This window comes from Benincasa hispida, chromosome 1 (assembly GCF_027475165.1).
Source record: "Benincasa hispida cultivar pf3 chromosome 1, pf3_genome.v1.1, whole genome shotgun sequence".
NCBI classification, from domain to species: domain Eukaryota; kingdom Viridiplantae; phylum Streptophyta; class Magnoliopsida; order Cucurbitales; family Cucurbitaceae; genus Benincasa; species Benincasa hispida.
Window position 1 is genome coordinate 9,103,314 of NC_143478.1, and position 15,500 is coordinate 9,118,813.

Sequence of the window (15,500 nt, forward strand, 5' to 3'; positions counted from 1 at the left end):
ATAATAAAAAAATTAATGCAAGAACCTTTTAAACTTATATTTAAAAAATTGGAGATTAAAAAAATATGTTTTGAAAACTTATGGACCAAACATGCATATTCTTCAAAACTTGAGGATTAAAAAAATAATTTTCTCTTAATTCTCTTATTTTGTATGTGCTGAGAGAGATGTATAGAAATAGGTGTATCTTGGGATAAACATTGATCAGTTACTTATAAATTATATTATGAACTTCATGACTAAACAATTCTCTAGATTGACAATTTTTAATACTAAGTAACTCTAGGATGAAATAATTCTTCAAATTGAATAATGTTTTAAACTATATAATTTTAATCCTTGCTATGAACGCTCTCTTAGGTTGGATAGATAAGGGAGATGAATGGTGGTTGGTTGGTGGGCGTATAAATTTAAGACAGGGTCTAGATTCAGAGGTTCCCTATTTGACACGTGTAACAGTGGAATTGGACATCAACAGATCTAGACAGATAACTTATAATATAGGACCTGACTTCATTAACTTAAATTTCAAAATAAAATACCATTAACATTATTAATACTCAACTTCCACCTTGCTTATAATCAATATTTATTGAACTATCAAACTAAACCTAAACCTAAACCATTTTTATAGAGTCTTTCACTTTTTTCTTTTTTTTATTATTATTATTTATTTAATATCTACTTTTGTCTTTAATTCAATGATTCACTTTCTACTATCGTTAATCCGTCAAATAATATTAAATAACCGCTATCATCAACTTAATTAAATGATATGAATGATCTTATTTATATCATACTATTATTTAATATATCAATTCACACTTTTAAATTTGAAAGATTTTTACAAATAGAAAAAATATCGAATTATTTATAGAAAGAGCAAAAAAAAATCTATTATTGATAAAGACTGATTGAAGTCTATGAGTATCTATCAGTGATAAAAACTTATAGAAATCTAAAATGATTAAGTTATGTTATTTTGTGTAAATAGTTTTCTTTATTGAGATTTCCTTTGAAATTTGTCCATGCATGAACTCTAATAGTTGGTTTATTAATTTCATATATGAAGAAGTCACACACGTATAAAATTAAACGCAGAAATGCTTTTTAAATTTAATATTAACAAATGGTTTACTTTCTCTTATTTTAAAAGCTTAACTAGAAATAATTATATGTTTGACATGTTAATTTTTTAACTAAATATGAAGGAGGATGTTGATCGTTGCATGAGATTGAGTTTAAAGTAATAAAATTATTGGTTTAGGATTTAAATTAATTTTTCTTCAATGTTAACCATTAATTTAAGTAAGTAAAATAGATCCACTTGAGTCAAAGAAATACTTAATTATATTCCCCGCAACATGCACTCAACTTTCTAAATCAATCTCTCTAAAATAAATAAATAAATGAATAAAAACTTCCTAAATCAATTCAAAATTAATATGAATATATACGGTCATTTTCTTTTTTGATAATAGTATTTTTTTAAAAAAATAAAATAAAATAAAATAACCAAGTTTATTACCTGCCGGCTAGCCTAACTATGACTATAAAGTGATCTGACTTCTGATTTTTTTTAATAAAAAAAAAAAACCATTTGGTATTTGAAAATATGATCTGAAATACATTTAGATGCTTTACATAAAATTTTGTTTATGTTATGGGTAGCTCAAGTGGGATATAGATAAGTTAACATCAAAGATTTGTGAACTGAATTCTCTCCAACTCCCCATTGTATAATTAAAATTATGTTTTTGAATACTATTTTTTGAATTCGACAATATAAATTGAAAATTTTGAGGAGGTATCTATGACACGTTAACCATGTTAAAGACAATGTTATATCATTTCACAGAACAATTACCAGAAATAAAAAAACATGTAAAAGAACATCAGAGATTGATAACTCAATTCGATGTAAGCCACCTACGCCTTCTCACTTGAACTATATCTTTTCTTCTTGGAACAAAGTCCCCTTTGTTCAAATAGTTTAGACATCCCCTTAAGCTTGAGAATTCTTTATTAAATGAATAATAATACACAAGTAGTGAACAACTTCGAGTACGTCTCTAAGTAATACTACTCATTCTTCTTCCTACAACTGTAATCCAAATTGTGAGCAAACACTCACAATAGTAGAATACAATGTTGTTTTTCAAACAAAACGACCAACCCTAGCTGAAGGACTAAATGTCCTTTAAATATGCATGGAGGATACACAGAAGAGCAACTCTAACTTCTAAAGCAGTCACACACAGAAAAAAGAAAGAGATCGACAATTCATATTGTTGAAGGATAATTCCGATAAGAAAAGTATTTTGCAAAAACAACATTTTCAAAAAATATCCCTTCACCAGAAAACCACCAATACAGAGACATTTCAGATACCATATATGATATTTAGACAAATATTGCCAACCACATAATATCTAACATAAATAATCTATTTTGAAATTTAACTGTTATTTAGAATAGAAAAGACATCATATATTAATTATAGTATTTTTTTTTTCTAATTTCAACATAAATTTAACATAAATAATTATTTAGACATTTCAACACACTCATCCGTTATTTAGAATAGAAAAGACATCGTCCCATTTCCCTTTTAACTGTCAATGAATGTGATCTCATCATATTCATAACATATAAATTAATATCATATATTAATTATAGTATTTTTTCTCCACTAGATATAAATCATATTTATATCTAATTTCCTCCAAATTAATGTATCTCATACATAAAGTTAATTATATCATATTTAATTAACTCGTTCAATTATATTATATATAATCATACTCCCTCTTGTCAATTTGAACATTTCAAATTGACCCAAAAACTGACTCTCAACTTGTATCCAAGCTACTAAGGGGACTTTATGACCTGGCTCGAAGCTCCAATCGTACGTGAATAGCTCACTGAACTCTTTAATCACGATATCCACCATCCGTTAACTGTCAGGCATTCCACTAAAGACCGACAGTTAAACTCTTCTTGCCATAGATATATTTCTATGTCCATTAGATATAACCAATCATCAATACAATGACCCTTCACAGATGCTCGTAATTACAGCAGACCAATTTACCCTTTTTCCCCTGTAATTACATCTTCCTTCTTAAGTACCACCAATCCCTCCAATGAACAATACAAGATAGTCCTACTATGTGTGAACACCTCTCGGGCCATGAGAAGATGCATGGCGCCACATTGTTCAAGCCCAGGATCAGCCCTTAAGAGAGCAATCTATCAACTTACCCCTAGTTTGAGGAATGAGTGAACTTCATTTTGTGAAATTAAGTTCCCAACTCCCAAATCAGACAAACCCCCAAAATGGTAGGTTTGAGTCGGCACTCTGGCCACTCACACCCATACAAATCAAAGGACTGCCCTCAATGGTAGGAGTTCCAATTCACTCAGGATTAAGGTCATGTTACCTATGGTCATCCTAGTGAAGTGAAGTCTCAGTCATGTACGAAGTTATATGATAAGATATTAACACTTCGAAGTCAGGTCTTATGCAAACTCTTTGTATAGGATGCCTCCGCTCGCATGTCCACTACATAAATGATCAGGATCAGACCATCTGTGACAAGTCACAATATTTGTAACAATTCCACAAAGCGAGCCGCGTCCATAGTGTTACCAGGATAAGGTTTCCCTCCTATATCCATATACTACAGACTATTTTGGTTGTCACTTAAGACATGATCCACTTGTATGTCACTACATATATGCTTAAGTTACATAAAGACAACCAGGGATATTAAGTTTATTGGTTTGTGGTAAAAATTAAAAACATCTAAATGTGCAAAGTCAAGAAGTGAAATAAATATCATATATTATACATCACAAATGTTCATACAAAGTTGTTTACAAACTACAGGACACGAGACTTTAGGGCACAAACCCCAACAGCTTCTTCCCTCTCCAAATTTCATAATTTTTGTGCAGTTTGTGCCAAGACAGAGGCAATCCTATTATGAATGTGACAAGCAGTACTTATGGTTTCAACCCAAAAATGATAAGGAAGACTATGTTCATGAAGCATAGCACGGGTCATCTCCTGTAGACTACGATTCTTTCTTTCAACTACCCCTTTTGTTGAGGGGTGATGGGTGTAGGGAACTCATGATGAATTCCTTCGGCTGCACAGAAATCGACAAATTTAGTATTTTCAAACTACTGTTATGATCACTCCGGATTCGAACTACATTAAGATCTTTCTCTCTCTGAATTTGAAGATACGGAGTCTTGAACACAACAAAGGTATCTGATTTTTCTGCGATGAACCGAACCCAAGTGTAACGAGAAAAGTCATCTATACAAACCAATACGTATCGTTTTCCTCCACGGCTTTCCACCTACATGGGGCTCATTAGATCCAGATGGAGAAGTTCAAGCACAGAGTCTGTAACAACCACAAGAACTCGCTTGTGAGACATTTTCACTTGCTTCCTTACTAGACAATCTCTACAAGTCATCTTTTCATTTCCTTTCAGACTAGAAATTCCAATCACAATATCCTTGGAGGCAGTTTTCTAAATAAACTCAATGCTCATATGCCCAAGGCGATTGTGCCATAGGGCAGTTTAATCACATTTAGACATAAAACAAGGGAAGTTAGTATTTGGAGGAGACTAGAGATAACAATTATCATATGAAAGTTTACCTATCATGATAAATCTTAGCATTATCGGTGACAAGAAATCATCTTTAATAAAGCTTACATTCAGACCTTGGTCATAAAACTGGTTGATACTGATAAGATTAGCGGTGAGACGTTCAACTAGCATAACATCATCAAGAGTTGGAAACCTAGGGCATTTTAATTTCCCTTTACCAATGATTCTTCCTTAAGCCACATCTCCAAAAGTGATTTGCCCTAAGTTGATGGCTTGAAGATCAAATATATATCATTTTTACTCAGTCATGTGTCTGAAGCAGCCACTGTCAAAGAACCAATTCCCTTTGGTAGAGGGTCTAAAGGAAGTTAAGCCACATTACAGTGGTTTGAGTTGTTTTTCACTCTCTAAAGTTGTTTGGATCTACGAAAACCATTGTTCATACCCAAGCCATGAGCATGAAATCTTCACTCGAAGTTCTATTTTGGAAACCCAACCAGTTTGTAGCAATGAGGACTAATATGACCTTTTTTACCACAGTAATGACAAATCCATTATCTTTCGACTCGTTGATTATTCCGGTAATATGGCTTTTGAGTTGTGCTAGTTAGTTGGACATTCTTCCATGTTTCTTGTTCTTTCACAAAAATATTTTTCTACTTTCCTTTATCATCTTCCTCTCGACCATAAGACTTCTTGAAGTTGGAACAATCAATACCACGAACATCTCTTGAACTTTGACCAACAAAGAGAACTTATTATAGGTTATCAGTCCCAGAATTTAGCATTCTGACTGATATACAAACAACCTTTTTATCAATCTTAACTTTATTCAATTCCCTCTTTAGATCAGTAGTAACTGACATGAGTCTAGCATTGTCAGCAATGAATGATTCAATTATAGTCTTTTGAACTTCCAATGCCTTATTGTATTCTTGTCATTGTTTATAAACATCATGATAGGTTGATGCAACAGATGAATTAGGGACCTCCTTTTCATTACCAAAAATTGAAAAATCATGTTCCTGTAGTTTTTCTTCTGAGCTGTCAGAGGAAATGCAACTAACAAAAGCTCTAACATCTTCATCAGATTCACAATCCTCATCAAACTCCTCATCAGACAGAGTCAATATATAACCTTTATTCTATCGCTTCAAGAAGGTTGGACATTCGCCTTGGAAGTGGCTAAAACCTTCACACTCTCTGTATCTAACAGATTTTTCTTTAGCAAATGATCCACCTTTATCAACATCCTTTTTTGTTCTCTAAGCTTTTTCGGAACCAACCCCTACATGACCTTGTGACTTGGTATTCTGATGAAGGAAATAGCTTGGTCTTTTGTCAAATTTTTTTAGCACACGAAAGAATTGTTTGGACAAGAGAGAAATTACGTCAACAAGATTTTCATCTGATTCTTCAGCTCGATCTTGTTCTTTATCTTCTACAGTAGATTGTAAGGCAATGCTATGACTTCTTTTATCAGGCTTATTCTCCAGAGACATTTGAAATGTGATAAAAGAACCAAAGAGATCATCAACTCTCATAGAAGAAATATCCTTAGTGATAACTTGTTGAAATACATGTTATTGTTCTCTCAAAGTTTGAATAATTAGGATTATTAGTGTTGTAAACACAGTTTTGTTAAAGGAAAAATGCATGAAATTCTATATTTTGGTTTTTCATAGAATGCAAATTACATAATAAAATTATATATTCAGATTAAGATTTACGACATGCTTAATAAATTGAGAAAATGAAAAAATAAAAAGGGCATAGAAACTCTTACCTTTGAAGATTTGATCTTCTTCACGAATTTCTTCTTCTCCAAAATTGGTCACGTACTGTCAAGAACTCGAAACCCTCGAGCGATCCAAATAGTCACCATCAATTAGAGCCTTCTGTATTCTCTGGGATGAGAATTCAAGAAGTCGTGGGCTCTTGGACTTTTGGGAGAGAGAGAGATTGAGAGGAGAAAAAATTTTCTCAGAGAACTATTTCTCTGTTTTCTGTAAACTACCAGAAGAAGCCGAAAGAGTCTCACATTCACCACCACTTTGATCGTAAGATAAAGAGAGAATTAATGGGGGAAGTTATTTCCCTTCCTTTAAAATTAAAAAAAATAAAAATAATTAATAATAAGTTAATTAATTTTAATTATATATATATATATATATATATATATATAACTATATGTTATATCATATATAACATATACCCTATGGTTTAATATTGTATCAAATACAATATAACCTATAGTTTTCATTCTCTCGTCAATGGTATTTAATATGAATCAGATTTATTTAAAATTTAATTATATGAATCCAATTCACATAATTAATATTTAAATCACATTCAAATATTTATTTCCTCTCAAATAAACTTTATATTATAATGTATCAAATACATTATATTAATTATATTATATATAATTAAATTAAATTAATTATATCACATATAATTAATTCCTTCATTTAATTTGAATAATTCAAATTAATCCAAAATTGATTCTCATTAAATCCTTGTTGAGCTACAGATGGAACCTCATGGATCTTTAGATTGAAGCTTCAATGATACTTGAATAATTAATTAAATTATTTAACATCCATTAACTGTTGGGCACTCCATTAAAGATCGACAATTGCACTCTTCGCATTATGTTATATTTCAGTGTCCATTGGATATAACCAGTCAACAGTGCAATAACCTTCATGTTGGAGTTAGCATGCAATTAGTGGAAGCAAATAGAAAAACACTCTAATTCATCAATTTTAGTAACTAAGAAATCATGTTCAAGAACTTAAAATAGGGTTTGATGATATACCTTTGAAGACCTTCTTCAATCCACGAATTCAGCTTGATTCTTAACTCCAAAAGCTTATAGAGCACTACTAGATCTATCCTACTATTCTCTAGAACCTTAGATTGGGTGATGGAACCCAAAATGAACTGAAATTTGATTGAATTTTGTGGAGGAAAACAATGATTTTTTAGCTAAAGTTAAAGAACACTTCTTCAACCCTCACAAGCAAAATTCAACTTTGCATGCGTCCCAATCTCAACTAAATCAACTGGCTTTCATTCAACCTATTTAGTGCCATCAAATTGCATAGAAAAATGACACCAAATCCACAACAAGGAAGGTGGAATTGTGAGTGTTTAAAGTAGGATAAACCCACTTACCCAATTTTCATTTTTTCTTTTTTTTTTTTTTTTTAAGAAAAACCAATTTTATTTAAAGTTGATTAAAATCAATTTGTTAAGTTTTCATTAAAATTAAATTTTAATTTGATTTTCCAAAAAAAATAAATTAATACAAAATTGATTTTCTAAATTTGAATTTTCATAAAATTCAATTTTTCAATTTTTTAAATAAAATTAATTCAATTTATTTATTTAATTAATTAAAATAATTTAATATCCAATATTAAATTATTAAAAAATAAATTCCACAAACATGAATCCCTATTCGTGTAATATTTAAATCAAATTTAAATATCATCTAATTCTTCAATTTCGTTTAATTCGATAATTAAACGTTTAATTATATCACATATAATTAATAACTCCCTCAATTCGAATTTGAACGTTTCAAATTCTCTTATCACGTTATTCTAAGGTTTAATTCATTTGTGAGCTACTAGGGGACCTAATGAACCTACAGATCATGGGCTCCAACGATCTGAGATTAACCGACTAAACTCTTTAACCTAATTAATCAACATTCGTTAACTACCAGGTCACTCTACTAAAGCCTAGTAGTTGCATTCCCCTCACTGTAGATATATTTGTGTCCACATGATTAAACTATAATTAGTAAGTCAACTCTTCACAAGTTGTTTGTAATAAAGGTTGGGTCAAAAAGTTGTTTTACCCTTGAGATTACGTCTTGTATCTTAAGTTCCACTGATCCTCTAATGAACAATTGGTTTGTAATCCAATCACTAAATCAAGTCTCTCTCGGACCAATGAGAGGGGTGGGGCCCCTTGTTCAAGACTCGAAGTGAGCATTTAGGGGAACAACCTCTCTACTATCGCTAAAAGCGAGTAGGAGTAAATTTCATCTTGCAGCCTATATCCCCAACTATGTACCTGATCTTACCTCTGAAATGAGAGGCTTATTGAGTCGGCGTTGTTGAGTCAACTCTCACCCATGCAAATCTAAGGATAATTCCGAATAAACAGGAGTTCATAGTTAGCTCAGGATTAAGGTCAAGTTACCTAGGTCATCGCTTTGAAATAGCCAGTCTTAAACAGTAAACAACGTTATAAAGTAAAAGTGACTTATTTCTTGGTTCGATCTCATACAAAAACTTTGCATAGGACGCCTCCACTCGCATGTCTCCACATGAACGAATCAGGATCACTTTGTTTTTAGCACTTTACAATAATTGTAACATCTACAAAGTGGGTCGCATCCAATAGTGTCCCAGAATAAAGTACCCAGCCTTATCCGTATACTATAGACCATTTTGGCTATTTAATTGAACTTCATCCACTCTTATGTCTTAACATAAAGTTCAAGTATTCATGTAATAGCTATGGATCTTAGTTTGTTGGATTTAGGTTATTTCTAAAATGAAACGAGCAATTCAAACATTCAATAACAACTTTATTGAATCTAATTTCAATAACATCTATATTGATTAACAAAATAAGTTTATTGTTTATAAACCACAAGTTTTAGGACATGAAACCCAACATTTCACAAATTACTCAATAGTACAGGTAGGCCAAAATTACTATTTTGCCCTTATAGTTACATCTAACTCCTTAAGTACCACCGACCCCTCTAATGAACAATAAGTCATAGTCCAACTATGACCAAACCCCTCTCTGGCCAGAGAGTGTGTGGCGCTACATTGTTCAAGCCCTAGAATCAGCCTTTAAGGGAGCAATTTATCTGCTTACCCCGATGTTAAGGAATGAGTGAATTATGTCTGTGTAGCTATGTTCCAGCTCCCCAGTCAGACAAATCTCCAAAATGGTAGGTTTATTGAGTCGACGATCTGGCCACTCTCACCCATACAAATCAAAGAAACGCCTTCATAGCCAGAAGTTCACAACACACTCAGAATTCAGGTCATGTCACATATGGTCATCCTAGTAAAATGTAAGTTTCTATTATGAACGGTGTTAAATAATGAGACTAGTCATTTTGTGGTTCGGTCTTATATAAACTCCTTTGCATAGAACACCATCGCTTACATATCTCCACATGAATGATCAATATCAAATCATTTGTACCATTTTACAACAATTGTAACACCTACAAAGCGGGTCGTATTCGTAGTGTCACCAAGATAATGTATCTATTTACTACAGACCATTTAGCTTATCACTTAAATGTGATCCACCTGTATGTCTACATACATGATTAAGCTAAAAATGATAACCTTGGATGTTAGTTTATTAGTTTGTGGGTTTAATGCTACTAAATGTCAAATAAAACATCTCATATTTTACTAAATAAATAGAAAGTTTGTACAATACAATTACAAACTACAGGACCCTACGAAATTTAGGGCATCAACCCCAACAAAACCACCTTCTTTAATTCCTTTCATAGAAACATGCCAGGATCACAACACCAAAGATAATGGTGACCTACTCTGATACCAATTGAAAATAAGATGGAAGTACCTATCACACAGTAAAGAGTGTTGGAACTATGTCACAATAATTCACATAACAATTAACAAACTAAAATAGGAAAAACAAAATAACACCAGAGATTGTTAACCCGATTTGGTGATTAACACCTACGTCTGGGGGACAGTGTGCCCATGAAAGATAACTTCACTAATATAAATGTGAAGCAATTACAACATAGTACTTATCTTTATTGACAGTTTTAATACAGTGATCTCTGTAGAGCTCAACCACTCAACCATACACCTAGGCTTCCCCTAGATGAAAGGCTCCCTCTCTCAAATACCTAGGCTCCCTCTAAGTAATGATATTAGTGACGAATGTCTCAGGCTCCCCCTAAGATAGAGACTCCCTCTCGGTAAGACTTGAGTTTCCCTCAAGATGTGAGACTCCCTCTTACTTGCAGCTTTCTTTTCCCTTCAAGTAAAGAACACTTCACTCCATTAGCTTCGGCTCCCCCTAAGCTTGAGAATCCTTCTCAAGTAGTATAATGATGAAGTACACTTGGAGTTTGTCTCCACCTTACAGTAACTCAATCTTCAATGACTTCAAGAATTGACAGAATAAACACTCGTGTCGAAAGAAACGTCACCAAAAAAACAACTCTTAAATTCTTTTTATCAAAACAACCCACCTTAGACTAAGTGTCTTTATATACAACAGCAGATGCAAAGAAGACCAACTCTAACTTCCAAAATTAATTGCACATGGAGAAGGAAAAGATCTGTAAGAATACTACAGGCAAAATAATCCACATAAAGAAAGTATTTTGCAGAGACGACATTTCCATATGACAACCTTAAGCCAGCAAGATCAAATGTATAGACATTCTAAAAAACATAAGCTAAACTTTAAAAAATATTGCCAACACACAAAGTATAACAAGATTTACTTTGTCTCAATATAATTATTCTCTTTTTAATTTATGTCTATAGGAAATATTGAACATGAGACATTTGGTTTGTTCTTCTAAGAAAAAAAGGGAAAAAAACACACACAAACCTGACAACCCAATCCAATTCGAATTTAAAGGGTTGAGTTGGATTGGATTGGATTGGATTGGGTTGGAGACCCTATTCGGGTTATTCGAGTAGGCAACCCGACCAATCAAAATTTTCGAGTTGGTTCAAAAATTTCATCAACCCAACCCAACTCATGTACATCCCTAGCAAATAGTAACAAATTACACATTCCTTTCTTTTTTTTTTCTTTTTCTTTTTTTTCCTTTTTGACAAAAATTACACATTACTTTTAATATCAGACTATTGTTTTGGTTTTTATTTTAGTTTTATACCATTTTAAAATTTAAGGCCCCATTTAGTTTGTGATTCGAAAATTTGTTTTCAAAAACAAAGAATTAGAGAAAAAAATGAATTCTTCTTTTTTACAATATTTGAAAGCACGTTTGATTCCAGATTAAAATTTTGAAATTTGAATTCAAAGTAAAAATCTATGTTTGGTTGTGAATTTGAAAATGTGAGAGAAGATTAATTTGCGTTTGGTAAAATTTATTATTCTAGATAGTTAAAAATAATAATGAATATAGTCTTTTGTTATTATAATGAATTTTTATTGTTAATAAGGGAAAGAAAAATAGTAGAGAGAGATTAGATGATAGAAAAAAGTTTTTTGAATTGTCAAAATACAAGTGATAAAATGTGTAAAAGAATAAAAAAATTATTTATAAAAAATAATATAAATAATTTGCATCAAGATAAAGTAAAAAAAAAAAAAAGTTCTTTTATAAAAAAGGAAGATCTTACAAATTCGTAGAATTAATATTGATAAGATGTACCATTTAGTGGTATATTCATAATCCTTCATAAAAATTGATAAGAGACACAATTTGCAGACAGAATCAGGGTTTTCTACTCGAAAGAAAAAGCTTATAATATTCAATTTGTAATTTGTAGAATCTGATATAAATGTTTTAAAAGTGTTTTGTCTTCATAATTTTTTAACACAAATTTTGAAAATAAAGAAAATGACAATTTATTGTTTTTAAAAATGGGTTATTTGAGAGGTGGTTTTTTAATATCGTTTTTGAAAATAAGTATATACCAAACATGTTTTTATTGTTTTTCTTATATATATATATATATATATATATATATATATATATATATATATATTATTTGAAAAATGAATCACGAATCAAACGGACTAAAAATAAATAAATGGAAATTTCTGTGTGGTCTTTTAGAACCCTATAATTTGATTAACTCTCCCATATCGTCCATAAATTAAAAGCTAAATAGAAACTTTTACTACACAAAGCAACATTTTGGATCCGTCGATCCAGGCGCAAATCAAGAAAGCATTTGGATCCACATTAAGTACGAGAGATTTACCTGATTTCTGTTATGGCTGCGGACGAATAGGAATTCAAGCGGTTCTACAAGAAAGCGTTCATGAGAAAATCTAAAAATGAAATAAAAGGAATTCAAGATGCATATGGCATTTGGTCAGATGATCCTAATTTTATTAATGAAACTTTTATTTCCTATTTTCGAAATTTGTTTACAACTTCTTACCCGAAGCAGTCAAGTATTAATGATGTTCTTCAGTTTGTCATTCCTAAGTTGATTCTAAGATGAATGCTTTCCTTACTGGTCCAAAAATAACTAAATGTTGCCTTGATATACTGAATAACAAAACAACTATCAAAGAATAGAATGACACTAATATTGTCTTAATCCCGAAAACAAAGAATCCTACAACAGCGGGGACTTCAGACCCATAAGTCTGTGCAATGTCAAATACAAGATTGTGAATAAAATTCTTGCAAATCGCCTAAAAGTCATCTTTGGCAAGATTATATCTCCAGCACAATCGGCTTTTATTCTAGGGTACTATGAACAGTACCTTCAGTCTCAAGCTCAATCCAAAATTAACAACAAAGATACTTCTAATTACAAACAAACTCATCTCCGATAATATGGAAGGCCCCTCCTCCAGGCTTGTTTAAGTTCAATGTTGATGCTGAATGGAAGTCTGGAATGTCTTCAATAGGAATTGGTGCAATAATTAGAGACTCCGAAGGAAAAAATCACCTGAATCAGGAATTTGATCCTCCTCTTGCTGAACTTGATTCTATTTTTTTTTTTTTTTTTCATTTTTCCATCAAGAAGAGACTGATGCAGCCGATGCTTTAGCAAAATATGCTTCTAAATCTGTCCTCTGCTCTGTTTGGTCAAATGACATCCCTAGTTGAATTGTAAATCTGGTCCTAAAGGACTTGTTTTCATTTTTAGCCCATATGACTCTTTGGGTAAATTTCTTTTATCTAAAAAAAAAAGACACGGTTTTTTTAAAAAAAAATTTATATAAAGTGAATGTTCAAAGACCACCTAAACATTATTTTTTCAAAGTTCATATACAAAATAAATAGACAAAAATTTAGAAATAAACATTGCAATTTAATCCAATTTAAGACATATAAGTAATGTTTAAAAACAATTTTGAACTCACAACGATACAAATGAGTTTGATTCGCAGTCATCTATCTATTTAAAAACTAAAATTACAAGAATCTTTGTCCTCTAATTTGAGGGCAAACAAATGTGCAAAAAATGTCCATTTTTAAATTTTAAAATATATATATTTAAAAAAAAAAAACAAAAAAGAATAACCGAAGTTGAGTTTTAAAAAGGCCATTTTGATGAACTTATAAACATAATGGGAAAAACAAGAACCCAGAAAAAATAAAATGAGAGAATTGAGTGTATGGGATTGTGGCAGTCCATTATACGACTCCTACGAGCTCTCCTCCCTCGCCCATCTCATCGACCGCAATCTCATGGCATTTCCACCGCCCTACCACGGCGGAACACGCCGGTTCTTCTCCAACAAAATCTCCCATTTCCACTTCTCTGATTCCATCCCATCGCCATCGCCACCGCCGCCGCCCTCCGCCGTGAATGGCTCTTTAAAAGAGAAGCCGGCGGTGGACGAATTGAAGAACAAGCTCAAGAAATTCAAAGCCACTTTCAGATTTTCTTCAATTTTTAATAGAATCGGGTCTTGGAGGAAGAAGCAAATCCAAGTATGAACGAACTTTTTTAATTTCCGTCCCATTTAAAATTTTTGTTAATCTTGTGTATAATCGAAATTACTTCATATAAATGCATCTGCTAATTCTGGATCTAATTTCCGTTTTATTTCTATTTTAAATTTTAAATATCGTGTATTTCAGATTTCAGTTATATATATTAATAATGCATTGCTAATCTAATTATATATTCTTATTGTAATTTCTAATAAATTTCAATTTAGGAGTTATCAAAATAACATTGAGAGCTTGAATATAATGGTTTCTCTCTTCTTCAAAGATGTACTTTTTATACTTTTTAGATCTTACTTTATATAAATTAAAATCTTTTGTTGATCTATTTTAGTTCAACAACAAGTGAGATAACAGATTTCGAATGTTTAATCTCTTAATCAAGAGCACGTGTCTAAACTAGTTGATAAAATTCTCTTGATTTATGGTAGGCTTATCATTGATATTTTTGTTAATTTTAATTTTTTTTCAATATTTTAGAAAAAATAATTGCTATCATCATTTTTAAGAAAAGAGTTACCAAAATCATCTTAACTATCAATGTTAAATTTGACTAAGAAAAATGAAAGAGAATATTGATTTCAATTTAAAGTAAATACTATTGGAATGGATATTTTTATGGTTTAACTTATACATATATAAGAAAAATCGAAGCATACTTTCGAAATTTTAAAATTCTTTAGTATAATAATGGCTCAAGCTGATCCAAACTATTTTTTTTTCTTTTGGGAAATTTATTATATTGTTTGATTCTCATTTTTATCATAAACAAACTATTTAAATTAAAACCTAATCTACAAAATGAGCTGTGTGCCTTAAAAAATCAGATAATTATGATTTGTTCAAGCTACCATTTTTTATTTAAAGTAAAGTCATTCGAACAAAAAAAATCAATGTATTGTTTATCCATACATCTTATTCAAATTTTCAAATTCAAATTTTTTTTTTTTTTTCAACTTAGGATTCGAATAACAAGCTTCACTTATACTCATGTTGGCAGATTGTACTCGATTAGCTCGTAGAAATAAAATAAATAAGATAAATGGTCAATTTGAACTTATATTAACAATGAAATATCTAGGCCAAACGTCAATTTAGATTCAAACTAATAATTGTATTCATTTAAATCTTGAACTTTCATAAATATATCAAATTTA